Below are 14,712 nucleotides of genomic sequence, written 5' to 3'. Positions count from 1 at the left end.
TGAGAGTTATACCATCAACTTCCTTGGTTCTGAGGCTTTTGGACATGGACTGAGCTGCGTTACCAGCTTTCTTGGTTCTCCAGTTTGCAGATGGCCTATGACGGGAATTCTCAGCCTCCATAATCAAACCAGCCAATTCTCCTGATAAATCCCTTTTAGCATTTCTCTCTACCTATCCTATCAGTTCTGTGTCTCTGGAGAACCCTTATTAAGACATCAGTGTAGATGGACATTTGTTGATATCTTCTTTGCCAACTCTCTCCTCAGTTCCTTTTCCAAATGGTCACCAGTTTCCACTTGGGCATCTAGTGCTGGAGTGGGGCTGGAACCTAGGCCAAGCCAATCACAGCATTTCATTTCATTGGTCACACACTGTGGTTCAGGACTTGCTATCCCATTCCCATGGTACCTACACTCATTCCGAGTGAAATTCAGTTCGCTGGGAATTCTGGAGCAAAAATGACCTCTTTCCCTGCTAAATATGAATGAGGAAACAGGGAGCCCTAGGTATTAGCAGTCATTTGAGATGCTAAAATAAATCAATTTTAGGAAGATGTAAATATCTTGGAAGGCAGAGTGAGATGTGAGAAGCACGCACACACACAGATACACACACCTACACAAATTTTGTGACACAATTAAAGCCTGAGCTTTATGTGAGTTAATAAAATCTCCTTATATTTTAAGGCAATTTGAGTTAGGTTTTCTATTATTGGTAACCAAAACCGATCTTCACGTCCTGAGTGTGCTAGCTGAGGGAAATTTATGGGACTAATCACAATTTTAGGATGGTCAAAGCAAATATATGACAGGACAAACTAGAAGAGATCTGTCAAATATTGTGTAGAATCCTCAGCCTGTTAAAGGGAATGGTAATGTAGTAGAAAAAGCATGGACTTTGAGGTGAGGCAGACATCAGTTTAAATCATGACTCATTCACTTGACATAAATATTTGCAAATATCTAGTTTGTCCTGTCATATATTTGCTTTGACCATCTTAAATTGTGATTAGTCCCATGAATATCTCATGTAATCCTCTTAATGAGTCTATTATTTTACCAATGAGGAGACTAAGAATAGAGAAACAAATCCAAAGTGTACAAGTTAGTATGGGGCACCGGTAGTTTTCAAACCTATGTGTACATCATACCATGTTTTCACTTTTACTCCCTTACATCTTTGAAAAGTGCTGATCCATGTGTATTTTATTTGGCCCATGCATTGTGTTTTTAAAATGTTCGAGCCAGCATATAAACACTGGATAATTTCATGTAAAAATCCAAACTTGCATCTTCACTTAAAAAATGAGGTCTGGCCACCCTAGGTCTGCATTCCCATGGGAACTATCAGCAGGAGAGGCACAATGGCTGCACCATTTAATCATGACGTGCCTTCTACAGTTTTCTGCAATTTCCATCATTCTATAGTGTTGCCCTGACTCCAAAGCTGTGTTAGTAAGTAATGGTCACTTATTTCACATTGTTGCTTTTCTTATAATAGAGGTATAATTATTTGTACTTGGGAAAATGAAGGATTAATCTAGAGGGTGAAACTTTTCAAGTAACAAAGAGAGTGAACTCTTACTTGAAGAAGCAAAGAACATTTCTTTTAGTTTAATCTACAAGTGCCACACCTAATTTATTCATTTATTTTACCTGCTTGGCTGCAGTGAGCACCAAAGTTTGCAATCTACTCCATTAAATTATACTTTTTTTGTGTGAAATTTTGAGAAAACTTTTTCAATTCTCCAAAGCTTCTTTTCCTTATTTTAAAAATGGAGATTTTGTTGCAGGGTTAAGTAAGATAAACTACTTAAACAACCCAGCTGAACACTTGAAATCTAGTAAATGTTTAGAAAGACCAGCCTTAGCTCCCTTCCTCTCGCTCTCTCTCTCTCTCTGTCTCTCTCTATATATGTTTATATTTGTGTGCGTGTGTCTGTGTGCGTGTGTGTGTGTGTTTGTGTGTGATGAATCTGGCCTATATTACTATAATAAATTGCGAACATGAACACATCATTTTTACATTAATAGATTTGCTGTCTGCATCATTTGCAAAATATTATCTATTTAATCTTGTGCATCATTGGCTTGTGGATAGTGCCTTTCTAATTTGAGGACTGCAAAGGTAAAAGTAATTAGTACTATATGGGTGACATCCCAGTGGGTTGAAACTTCCCATGATATGAGAGAAATCAAGCAAGTGGCTGTTTTCTCAAAATGCCATCTAGGAGAGGAGATTCATGACAGAAAGAGGCCAAATTGCACATCTAGAATGAAATGGATACTGACTGTCAGGAGGAAGAGACACTTTAATTGGCGATGATACTGCTAAAGTTTGCCAGTAGCTGTCACCATGGGAGTGACCCCTCCCAAGGAATGTTAGGTCAAATGAAGGAAGAAAAGTATGTCCTTCTCAGAGTATTGTCTTTTTGGAGCCTTGCAGTTTATCAGGTAAAATAAGAGTTTTGTGATGTGAAAGTCAGTATCAATATCTATCTTTAACTTTGGAGAAAAAATAGATTTTCTTTCTTAGTGTCTCTTTAAACAAGTGATTTATGTTTGAACCTAGTCATCCACTGTAGAAGCACAAAATTACAGCATTAGATAAGAGGTCTAGAAAACCCCACATGGATTATTGTAAGAAGTCAAGACAAAAATTATTTATGTTCATTAAAATATTCTGAAGTTTAACCCATCATTGAAAAGATTGAATAATAGCACTTTAAGGCAGCCAAAAATAATAGTATTTAATGTAATGGTTCTATTGTCCTTAGTGACTCTCTCTGAATTTTTCCTGCTGGTTAACTAGATCCTGGAAGCAAGATCTTTTAGCTTTCAGAGCAATGACCTTTTCATTATACTATAACTTCCTACTGGGGTTATTTTTCGAGCTAATGCTCTAAGATCAGACACTAGTTAAGGTTTCCTTCTTCAAATATAATTGGAATAGACTATTTATGATCTTTGCAGCCCCCCTTAACTTACTGGAGACTACTTCCTTTTTTATGTAGGTAATTGCTCTCCCCATAGATATATGCATTAGAGATAACTTTCATGTTTGTTCAATATAATCCTAGCTCTCTGGCCACAATTGATTTGTTGAAAAATATATGGGTAAATCAATTCAGTCAAATAAATTATTTTCGTGAGAATTTGGATTAGGGAATAAAAAAGAAAAGATCAGCATATTTCTGATTGGCTGAATATGTAACCTATAGCCCTTGTAGCTGTTGGCTGCCACACAAACTGAATCCTTTTCAGAATGAGGGAGAAGAAGTAAATCCACTAAATTCACTGCAGAGAAAAGCAGAAATGAGAAAGGGAGAGGAAGGATTTCTGAGTTCCCTATTTTCAGTTCTGGGTTCTATAAGATACCACTATAATATCCTAATGGATTTTCTCTTTAGTTTGAAATAGTTTCAGAAGGCTCTTTCCCTTTCTTTCTCTTTCTCTTTTCTTTCTTTCTTTCTTTGCTTTCTTTTCTTTCTTTCCTTCCTTTCTTTCTTTTCTTTCTTTCTTTTCTTTCTTTCTTTCTTTCTTTCTTTCTTTCTTTCTTTCTTTCTTTCTTTTCTTTCTTTCTTCTCTCTCTTTCTCTCCTTCCCTTTCTCCCTCCCTCCCTCCCTTCCCTTCTTCCCTCCCTCCATCCCTTCCTTCCTTCCTTCCTTCCTTCCTTCCTTCCTTCTTTCTTTCTTCTTTTATTTCCTTTTTGGTTTTCTTTTATTCTTTCTTTTATTTTTTAAAATCAAGTAAAAGTCTAAAACTCTCATTTTATATTTCATGTGTTTGTGTTTTGGGGTGCTCTTGATGACAAATTGCATCTTGCTTCTTCTCATGCAGAGACTGTATATAATAATCTCTATCATTTACAAAGAACCTTCTGTGTGCCAAATACTACAGTAGTCATAGTAGATTCATTATCTCTAAGCTTTACCTCAACATTTAAAAAGTACAATTCAGAAAGATTAAGTAACTTACATAAGATTCTTAATCTCATAAATGACAGAGCAAATTTTATATCCATTTCTTCATTTATTCCTTGGTTAAACTTTCACTAAATACCTACTGTCTTCCAAGTATTATTCCAAAGACACTGAAGATGCAGAAATGAAAAAGACAAGGTTTCAGATCTCATGATTCTACATTCTAGTGGAGGATAGAGTCAGTAAACAAAGAAGTGAATATAAACATAAGTGGCAAAGGATATAAAAAATAAAATGTGATAGGGATTTAAAAAAAAGCAGTGAGACACTGGGAAATACTTTAGGTTAAAATTGTCATGAAAGTCCAGTTTGAGCAAAAACCCAACATGGGGGAGAAGTGAGTCAAGCAAAGAGCTTCCAGGTAGAGGCAACAGCAGGCACACACAAAAAATCCAATGCATAGAATGTTAGGAATCCTCAAAATTTAATTATAACCTCTAGAAATCCTAGAAATTTATCATATAGCCAAATATTTTATACATATACAAATATATATGAAAACAACATATACAAAGGTGCTATAGAGATAACTGGAGAAAAGATGAGCTTAGCAATAAAGAGTTCTAAGATACATGCTTGTTAACATGGAAAGATGTAAAATTGAATCCTCCTTCATCTCCACACTTATACACACATAAATATCAGCTCTCAGTGATATTAAATATGAAAAATATACTTTTATGTTTTAAGAGAAAAATAGCTCTATTATATTCTCGAACAACGCACAAAATCTGAAATCATAAAGGAGAAAATAACTTTATATTAAAAGTAAGAATTTACATTTTTTTTGAGACAGAGTCTTTCCTTGTCACCCAGGCTGGAGTGCAATGGCATGATCTCGGCTCAATGCAACCACCGCCTCTTGACTTCAAGCGATTTTCCTGCCTCAGCCTCCTGAGTAGCTGGTATTACAGGCGTTCACCACCACGCCTGGCTAATTTTTTGTATCTTTAGTAGAGACGGGGTTTCACCATGTTGGCCAGACTGGTCTCGACTCCTGACCTCGTGATCCACCTGCCTTGGCCTCCCAAAATGCTGGGATTACAAGAATTTACATTTTTCAAAAGATACCATAAATTATGAAAATATAAACCAAAACCCAAGAGATTTTTATAGTACTTATTACTGACATAGGAATAGTACCCAGACCATACAAAAGAGTCGTAGAAATCAATAAAAGGGCAAATAAATAATCAAATTATAACAAGCGTTTCACAGAAAAGGAAATATAAATGTCCAGTAAGTATATTTTTAAAGCCCAATATCAATAGAAAGCAGAAGGATGTAAATTATAACCTAAATATGACATCATTTTACAGTTACCACAGTGGTAAAGTTGTTGGCAAGGATGTGGAACAACAGGAACTCATACTCACGTGGTGAAAGTATATAACCACCTGAGAAAGCAAGGTGATATTATCTAGTCAAAAAGGTAGATGCATGTACCTTAAGAATCCAAAATTCTAGACCCAAACATGTATCCTCGAGAAAGTCTTCCACATGTCTAAGTGAAAATATATGCATATATATAGCAGCATTTCTCTCAATAGAGGAAACAACTCAAAAAAGAAACAACCCTAATGTCAATCAATTGGAAAATGGAAAAAAATTAATTTTAGTTTATGCATGCAGTGTTTTCCTATTGAGTGGTGAAACATAGATAGATCTCAAAAACATAGTACTGAAGAAAAAATGACCTGATGATTTGCCCATTTATCTAAACCTTAAAAACATGCCTGGACAGGCTGTTGACTTAGGGACACATCGATTTGTAGACAAGACTAAGGAAAAGCAAATGATGATTAAAGGAATTTAGTATAGCGGTTACCCTTCAGGAGTAGGGAGGCATTATGGTCAGGTAGAAGCATGAAGAGGCCTTCAGAAGGTATCTGTAAGGATCTATTCCTTAAGCTGGTTTCCAGGTGCCAGGTCATTGTTTTGTCATTCTTTAAGCTACACACTTAACAAATTTAAACTTTAAATATGCTATTTTCTATGTGCAAATAGTTCATCATTTAAAAATAAAACAAGAAGTGCTTGAATACTTCATGATGCTACGCTTCCAAAATGCAAAAGAAAGCAACCATTATTTTCTCACCTGTGCATAATTCAAATTGATTCCATTTCTTTATTTCTTCCATGGAGCATATCTAAGGTCCTTTTACAGGAAAGCAGCTTATTGCTCATTTATTTATATTTTGCCCCTTGACATTTCTCACTTTATATCCTATTTCAAGTCTTTAAGATATGGTGAAAGAAATAATACCAATTTCATGTTTGGATATGGGTAATCAAATGTGCAGCTAAGTAAGTAAAATGTAAGTCATTACTGTCAAACACCATTAGAGACCTCTTTATTTACCAAAGAAACCACTTTTGTTGTTAGATGCTTTAAAAGCCCTTCAGAACATTAATAAATGACAATCTTTACAGACTATTTTGAGCTTTCAATTAATTTCTTTCTGTAGAGATAAACTGCACATAATTTTTATTGTAAGTGCATGAAATTGAAGGTTGGAAGAAAGAATGTGTAGTAAAGGGAAACAATATAAATTTACGTGGATAACATTCTAATTTTTTTCTCTAAATATTATCCTCTGCTCTTCGTGGGTGGCTCCTTCTTATTCTTTGGTTATACTGCCCAAATATTTTGATACACTAAGCAAGAAAGAATTTCTGACTCCACTTTCTCAAAGGATGTAACCTTCAACCAATGCCACTTTTAATTTCCCAATAATTATTATCTTGAGCTGATAGAGGCAGAAGAGCAAGACAAGAACCATTTAGGGAAAAGACTTATGCTCCTGTCTCTCTACAAAGTGCCAAAAGTGATAATAAAAAGTGGTAAAGATCGAAGCTACCTGAGTTAGAGGGAAGTTATTTCCACTGAGAATCTTTTCTTCTCTTATTTCTTATTGTGATTCTGAGGTCAGGATACCTAATTCTTTTCAGCATGAAAATTCCCTTATGCAAAAATGAGAAATTCTAATTCAGAAACAGCAGCAGATTTGTTCAAAGTTTAATTTTCCTTCTATGCATAAGACATGTTCTAAAATCAATTCATTAAAAATATCTGTGTGGCAAGACATGAACCTGCAGCACAGAAGCTCTGAGTTTTAAGTGTTTAGAGATATGTATACTTTTTCTGCAGAGAAAACCTACGTTTTTCTTTCAAGAATCAAGGGGGATTACCTTTCCATCATTTGCTTTAGAAGCACTAAGGGAGGTAAAAGGACTTTGGGGACTTTTGCTATTATAACATTTTGCCTTTAATTTTCATATCAGTATGGTTCTTTAGTTGCAAGCAAAACAAAACAAAACAAAGCAAAACAAAACAAACTGGCTCTGATAAGCCTAAGCAAAGCAGAGATTTGTTGGAAGGATATGGAATAGTTCAGAGAATTGAACAGAAATATAAAGATGTAAAGTTTAGAAATGACCAAAATCACTCTGAAAATTCAGTTAAAAAATGGACTTAAAAAACTTTCACTTTAAGTTCTGGGATACATGTGCAGAACGTGCAGGTTTGTTGCATACGTATACATGTGCCATGGTGGTTTACTGCACCTGTCAACCCACCATCTAGGTTTTAAGCCCTGAATGCATTAGGTATTTGTCCTAATGTTCTCCCTCCCCTTGCCCCCCACCCACTGACAGGCCCCAGTGTGTGATGTTCCCCTCCCTGTGTCCATGTGTTCTCATTGTTCAACTCCCACTTATGAGTGAGAACATGTGGTGTTTGGATTTCTGTTCCTGTATTTATTTGCTGAGAATGATGGCTTCCAGCTTCATCCATGTCCCTGCAAAGGACATGAACTCATTCTTTTTTATAGCTGCATAGAATTCCATTGTATATATGTGCCACTTTTTCTTTATCCAGTCCATCATTGTTGGGCATTTGGGTTGGCTCCAAGTCTTTGCTATTGTAAATAGTGCTGCAACAAACATACTTGTGCATGTGTCTTCATAGTAGAACTATTATAAAAATAGATGACTTTTAATAGGGCACTACTGGTAGATGAGTGAGTCCAAGTTTCTTTTTATCTGTGAGTCCTTCTGCTTAAGATTGAAGTTCCAGGAAGAGAACATCTGGCCTCCTGCCCACTCTTGGCCAGAAGTTGTGGGGGACCTTGACTGATTGTCCCACTATATTTATATACAAAGAAGAATCAGGGACTTTTAACTAAAAAAAGAAGGAATCAATGCTAGGATAGCAGTAAAAAACAAACTACAAACTACAAATAAACAAAAATTTAAAATATTTTCTTGCCACGGCACTATCATTGCAAGGATGCACTGCCCAGTAGAAGTCTCAGGAAGAGTATGCTTTCCTGTGCCTCTCTTGCTTTTAAAATGACATCATTTCTGTGGATATCCAATTTACCATATTAAAAATGGGTGATGTTAGCAACTTTCCAATTAAAATAGGTTGAAAAAAAGGCAAATGTAGAAGAACTAGGAACAGTCTGGAAAGCGTTACTGAATATAGCAATTGGGACTACAGGGATTGTTAGAACTAAATGAATGAGTCTACGTTTTGTTCTTCATTAAATGGATGTTTATGTCAAGAGAATGGCTGTTTAACCATATTTTATTATGTTCCACTATTCCCTCAAATTAATAAGAATTTCTTTTGCCTCCATTGAGCATAAAACCCCACATGACTAATTTAGTGGACTCAGGTTAAAAATGTGCTTTAAGATCCAATGAAGTGAAATTAATAGCTGGTTGGGGAACTAAGGTGCTCGTGTTGTTATACAAAAGAGTGGCTTCTTCAGGTTATTTGGTAGCAAAGACCTAAAGGGCAGAGCTTCCAATTACAAGACAGTGTTACCACTCTGTCTGGAACGTGGGTTAATAAACCTTTCCCCTTGGAGAAATTGGCAATACATGTTGTCTATTTGCAGTTTAGTGGCTCTATCTTATGGTACCATTACCTTCTAAAATATGAGCACTTTTATTCATTAAATTACTCCCAAATGTTTATTGTCCAATCAAAGCTGGATGAGATTAAAACCAAACTGATTTTCATTTTAACTTGTGAGAGGCCTCATCAACATTTTTCCTGGAAAGTTTCTTTAAAAATAATGAATTGTTCTATAGTTTGAGTTTTAACATTGCAGAATCTTAAGAACGCATGGACAAGACAGGTGAATCTCATCATGTAGACATTTAGCTTTCGCAGATTCAGCTGGAGCAAGAGAACGAGAAAGGGAAGAAAAGAGAAAAAGAGGGAAAGAGGAAAATTCCAATGTTGGAAGAAAAATTGATTTCATTGGACTTATTGAGAGAAGATATCTTCATGTCCAATTTAGCTATAGGTATGAAAGTTTTGCTTCATGCACTGGCTTTAAAAATTAAAATATTTTATAAGCAGAAATCAAATTATTGGCCGGGTGCACTGACTCGTGTCTGTAATCCATCACTTTGGGAGGCCAAGGTGGTTGGATCTCTTGAGTTCAGGAATTCAAGACTGGCCTCGGCAACATAGTGAGACCCCATCTCTGTGAAAAATACAAAAATTAGCCAAGTGTGGTGTTGTGTGCCTGTAGTTTCAGCTACTTGGGAGGCTGAGGTGGGAGGATTGATTGAGTGGGGAGGTCAAGGCTTCAGTGAGCCATGATCATGCCACTGCACTTCAGCCTGGGTGACAGAGTGAGACCTTGTTGCAAAAAACCAAACCAAAACAAAACACACACACACAAAGACAAATTCTGTGTGTCTCATTAAGTTGAAAGAATTTGAAGATATCTTACTAGTGTTTTCAAGATATAATCCTCTGATACCTTTCTCAAAAATCACCTGCCATTGCTTGGCAAAAATGCAGATTCATTAGCTCACTGCAGACTACCTGATGAAAGTTTTTGATGATGAGGCTCTAGAATCCACATATTACTAGCTTTCCTTGGGGACTCTGATAGATTTAAATTGAAAAAAAAAACAAAACACTGCCTAATCAGTAATACAGAATACCTCGTTTATTTTTAGAAGGGATGTCTCTGAGGAGCAGAATGGTAAAGTGACCTGCCAGAGTAGCACAGTATGTTAATCAATATTAATATGTTTACTGATTTGAAAACTTGTGCTTTTCGCCTACACACCGTTTTTTAACCTTCATGCATCACCTCTAAATAATGATAGTCAGATGTTTGTTATATACTGGTCACAATAATGAATAATTAAAGAATTGAGCTTAAATATGTTTTTTAGTGGGTACTAGAGAAGGCAATAAGAATAGATAAAAAGGGAATAATGGAAGAATAGCCAGCATATGGTCAACATGTGATAATATAATCTGTATTCCAGTATTGTGACACTCCTATTGTAGACGTAACCTACATTGTATTCCACAGATTCCCTGTCTTTGTCTCCATGTTTATCAAAATACTGTGAAAATTCAAACATTGCAGAAATATATAATATGGGAGAGGTCTTCCATAATTCCATCACTGATATCACTAATATCACCACTGTGGTAAAAAAGTTGTCCATTTCTCCATTTCTTCCTTAGTAACAGTTGTTGTTCTCCATTTCTTCCTTAGTAACAGTTGCTTGAATTGTGGAAATGGGGTAGGGAAGTAGCATGATCTACACCAAACAAAACTGCAGGTCCCAGCCTCTTCTGCAAATAAAAATCACTAATGTAATGTAAGCAAAAGTCGTTTGGTAAGGACTCCACGAAAATTTTATAAAGGAATCACCTTGGCACAGAGATGTTTCCTGTTTATCCTCCCACTCTTCTGTTCTTCCTTCCTATAATGGTGATGTGATAACTGGAGCTGCTTCTGCCTTTTTTTGGTTGAGTTTAGGAATTCAAACTTGAAAACGAAAGTCATGTGTTAATGATGGTGGGACAGGAAGATGGAAAGGGCCTGGGGTGAGATTTTCTATGCCAGCTTTGGTCCGCCTAGCTCTTCTGGATTTCCTTAATGAAATAAAATAAAATAAAATAAAACTTTATCTTGCTCAAGCAATTGTTATTGCAGGTCTCTGCTTTAGAAGCTGAATGCAATTCCAAACTCACATGACATCCTTAACAGTTTGTTGTATGTTCTTAGTCTGCTTTCCAGGAAAACATCTTTACTCCATGGGCAGATGGAGGGAAGACTAAGCTATATAGGGAAAAGAATGAGAGTCAGTCTGGTGTGGAAATATATGAGACAGACAAAGAAAGACAGAGCAAGGACAAAAATGATGAGCGTCATTAAGAATTTTAAGAGTCCTTCCTGGGAGCTTTACTTTCATTTATACCATAAATACATGAGCATATATAAAGTATCCCATAGAAGGCTTGGTTTTTGTCAGGCTAGTAGCTTTTATTTCATTTGTTGGTAGCTATAGCTTGATTTCAAAGGGCAACCACCTGTCCTATATTCTTAGTTCTTAAGGTTTAAATGAACTCACCAGATGTTTTGTCACCATAGTTAGGCAAATGACCCAGGACTGGTCAAACAGCGTATTTCATGTTTCCACAATGACTGGTTCAGGAATCAGCGATGTGACACAAGCCAATAGGATATAATCTTAGTAAAGTCTGGAACAGAAGAGCTCATGTTTTGCTAGCTGTGAGGAGCCTGGAAACTTGGAGCTGCCTATAAATATCTCAAAAGAGAACCTGCCTGAAGATGATGCCAACATAATAGAGCAGAGTTGAGAGATAGAGAGGAATGCATTTCTGATGAAATTGCTTTAAACAAGTTCTCTGACTGATTTTTGTACAAATTGTCCAACGCACCACTTTGGAAAACACTGTTTCATATTTTAACCTTACCAAAGAGGCTAGCTAGAGGAATACCCTCAAAGAATCAGAAGCCTATTTTATTAATGTTCCCCGTAATATTTCCTTATTTCTTGTGTACATTCAACTCATATTTCCATTGTTTGTAGTTTATCGTGTTTGCATTCTCTACTTTTTTTTTTTTTTTCAGACGGAGTCTCACTCTGTTGCCTAGGCTGGAGTGCAGTGGCACAATCTCAGCTCACTGAAACCTCCGCCTCCCCAGGTTCAAGCAATGCTCCTGCCTCAGCCTCCCGAGTAGCTGGGACTACAGGTGCCCACCAACACGCCCAGCTAATTTTTTGTATTTTTACTAGAGACGGGGTTTCGCTGGGTTAGCCGGGATGGTCTCGATCTCCTGCCCTTGTGATCTGCCCGCCTCGGCCTCCCAAAGTGCTGGGATTACAGGTGTGAGCCATTGCGCCCGGTCCGCAATCTCTACTTTCTTGATCACATCAGTCTACATTTTGATCACCTCATTTGTCTTCTCATTTTACTTGCAGGAAAAGAGTCAAATCTTGTGAGACTGAGACCTGGTGCTAGTAATTGGGTATGAAAGACAGAATATTCATCCTTTCTTAGAATCTGTGCCCTAAAAGTAGGTTTTTTGTTCCTCGGAGAGGCAAAAAAGCTTTTGCCATATTCATAAAACCCTCAAATTCCAAAACACCATTCAATAATCCCCCAAAGTACTATAATCAATGTTCAACTAACACATAAACAATCTCTTTTTCCCTAGCTGATGATTCTACTGTAGTATTTTCTCAAAAACTGTACCTTGGTGGGCCATTCTGTTCTGCCTCTTTAGCTATTGAGCCTACAATATGATTTTGTTAGCACCAAAATGCATCTTCATATCATAATCATTGCTGCAATAAATGGGATAACAGAGTATCTATCAAGTAAGGCTTTGCTGGATCCAAGAGAGCTGTATATTACATAAGAAACAAACATGAATTCAAGACTGAAAAGTATAAAACATCCTTTCATAGCAGGAACAGGACAACTTGTAAACTAGAAATTTAGGTGTTTCTACAATTAGAAGTCTAACAGCAGTTCTTATCATTATTCCAGCTTCTTAAATAGAAGTATTTCTTCTGTTTAGGTTGATTCAAAAGATAACCTTTTGAAAAGATAACCTTTCCCTCAAGGGAATATGTGAATCCCATGTTTTCTGTGGAATAGTATAAAACTTGTATTTTGTTTTTGCTCCTGTTTTAGGGAACATCTTTAAAGATATTCTGTTTTAAGAGTATATATTGTGCTAACTTAGTAGCGTTCTGGATGAATGGGTTGGTAAAATACTGGGGAACAAAAATTAAGAACTGTAAATTCAGAAAAGTTTAAGAAACTCAATTATTTATTTTTACTTTACCTGCCTGTATTTGCAGTTACCTACCATTAAATACTTCAGAATAAATTCAATGTTTCTATGTAAAATTATTTGAAGTTATTAGAATATATTCTATTAGAAAAAGCAACATGGTAAGTTACATGAATGAGTAAATTCATATGCAGACATTCTTCTTTCCAGTTAGTTTCTTTTTTAGTTCAAGAAAAATGCGGAGTACAAGATAATTTTTTTTTTGTGTGTGTGACAGATTCTTGCTCTGTCACCGAGGATGGAGTGCAGTGGCATGATCTCGGCTCACCGCAAGCTCCATCTCCCAGGTTCACGCCATTCTCCTGCCTCACCCTCCCAAGTAGCTGGGACCACAGATGCCTGTCATTATGCCCAGCTGATTTTGTTTTTGTATTTTTAGTAGAGATGGGGTTTCACCGTGTTAGCCAGGGTGGTCTCGATCTCCTGACCTCGTGATTTGCCCGCCTTGGCCTCCCAAAGTGCTGGGATTACAGGTGTGAGCCACCGCACCCGGCCAGTACAAGATCATTTTTAAACAACTGCGGGAGTCTCCACTTACATTCTGTTTATTCGCTCAATCAATCATCCAATTATGCAGAAAATACTGGAGGATCTACTTTAAAATGCACTGGAATCACCCAAAATAGATGGTATAAATGCAGATTAATCAAGCCTCAGTCTCTGAGTAAAAGATAGAGTATAGAAATCCCAGTTTTTCCAGATACTCCTGATTTAGGTGGACCTTAAACTACACTTTGGAAAATACTGCCTTCCTGTATCATATCCACCCTAACATCAAATGTGACTGAAAGTATCAAAATGCTTAAAATTCCTGCAGGGCTGGGTGCAGCAAGCAAGCAACCAACGTGCAAAATATAAGAAGGCATCAACTCTCAGACTCAATTCAACTTTTTTTTTTTCTTTTTCTTGAAACAGAATCCCACTCTGTCAGCCCGGCTGGAGTGCAATGGTGCAGTCTTGGCTCGCTGCAACCTCTACCTCCCAGGTTCAAGTGATTCTCCTGCCTCAGCCTCCCAAGTAGCTAGGATTACAGGCTTGCACCAGCACACCTGGCTAACTTTTTGTGTTTTTAGTAGAGACGGGCTTTCCCTATGTTGGCCAGACTGGTCTCAAACTACTGGCCTCAAGTGATTTACCCACCTTGGCCTCCCAAATTTCTGGGATTACAGGCATGAGCCACCGAGCCCAGTCCTGACTCTGCCCTTGGGAAAGCTGAGAGTACAGTGTTATATGAATATCGGATCTACCTATGGATTCAGCCGACCTAAAGTTGTTGAATTCTTAAGCCACCACCCCCTTCTCACCAGGTGAGCCCTGTATTCATCATAACTTTGACTAGATTCTCAGACTTAGTGAATACCAGTTCAGATGCTTGTCACATAGATGGACATTATGTAACTTTCTCTCCCCAGCACAAGATTTACTTTCAGATCATCAGTGCATTAATTGAACAAATGGCAAAGATCTTGCCAAAATCTGAGAAGATGTCCTCTGACCTTGTAAGTAGTTTTAAGTGTAATTTCATTTAAATAGCCCAAAGCTTTAGCCAAATACAACTTGGCAGTTCA

The 14,712-nt window shown here is 36.9% G+C and overlaps 1 long non-coding RNA gene across 1 annotated transcript in view; it reads left to right on the top strand.

Annotated features, from left to right (window-relative positions):
* LOC109026901 (uncharacterized) overlaps window positions 1–14,712 on the top strand; it is a 556,365-nt gene that overhangs the window by 412,013 nt on the left and 129,640 nt on the right. The window contains exons 5-6 of the long non-coding RNA XR_010133979.1: window positions 14,060–14,451; window positions 14,557–14,643. This is a non-coding gene — a long non-coding RNA (uncharacterized lncRNA). The remainder of the gene's footprint in view (window positions 1–14,059; window positions 14,452–14,556; window positions 14,644–14,712) is intronic.

The sequence above is a fragment of the Gorilla gorilla genome, chromosome 4 (assembly GCF_029281585.2).
Source record: "Gorilla gorilla gorilla isolate KB3781 chromosome 4, NHGRI_mGorGor1-v2.1_pri, whole genome shotgun sequence".
In the NCBI taxonomy this organism is placed as follows: Eukaryota; Metazoa; Chordata; class Mammalia; order Primates; family Hominidae; genus Gorilla; species Gorilla gorilla.
The sequence above is the reverse complement of the archived record's forward strand: the minus strand, read 5'-3'. Positions and strand labels throughout refer to the sequence as shown.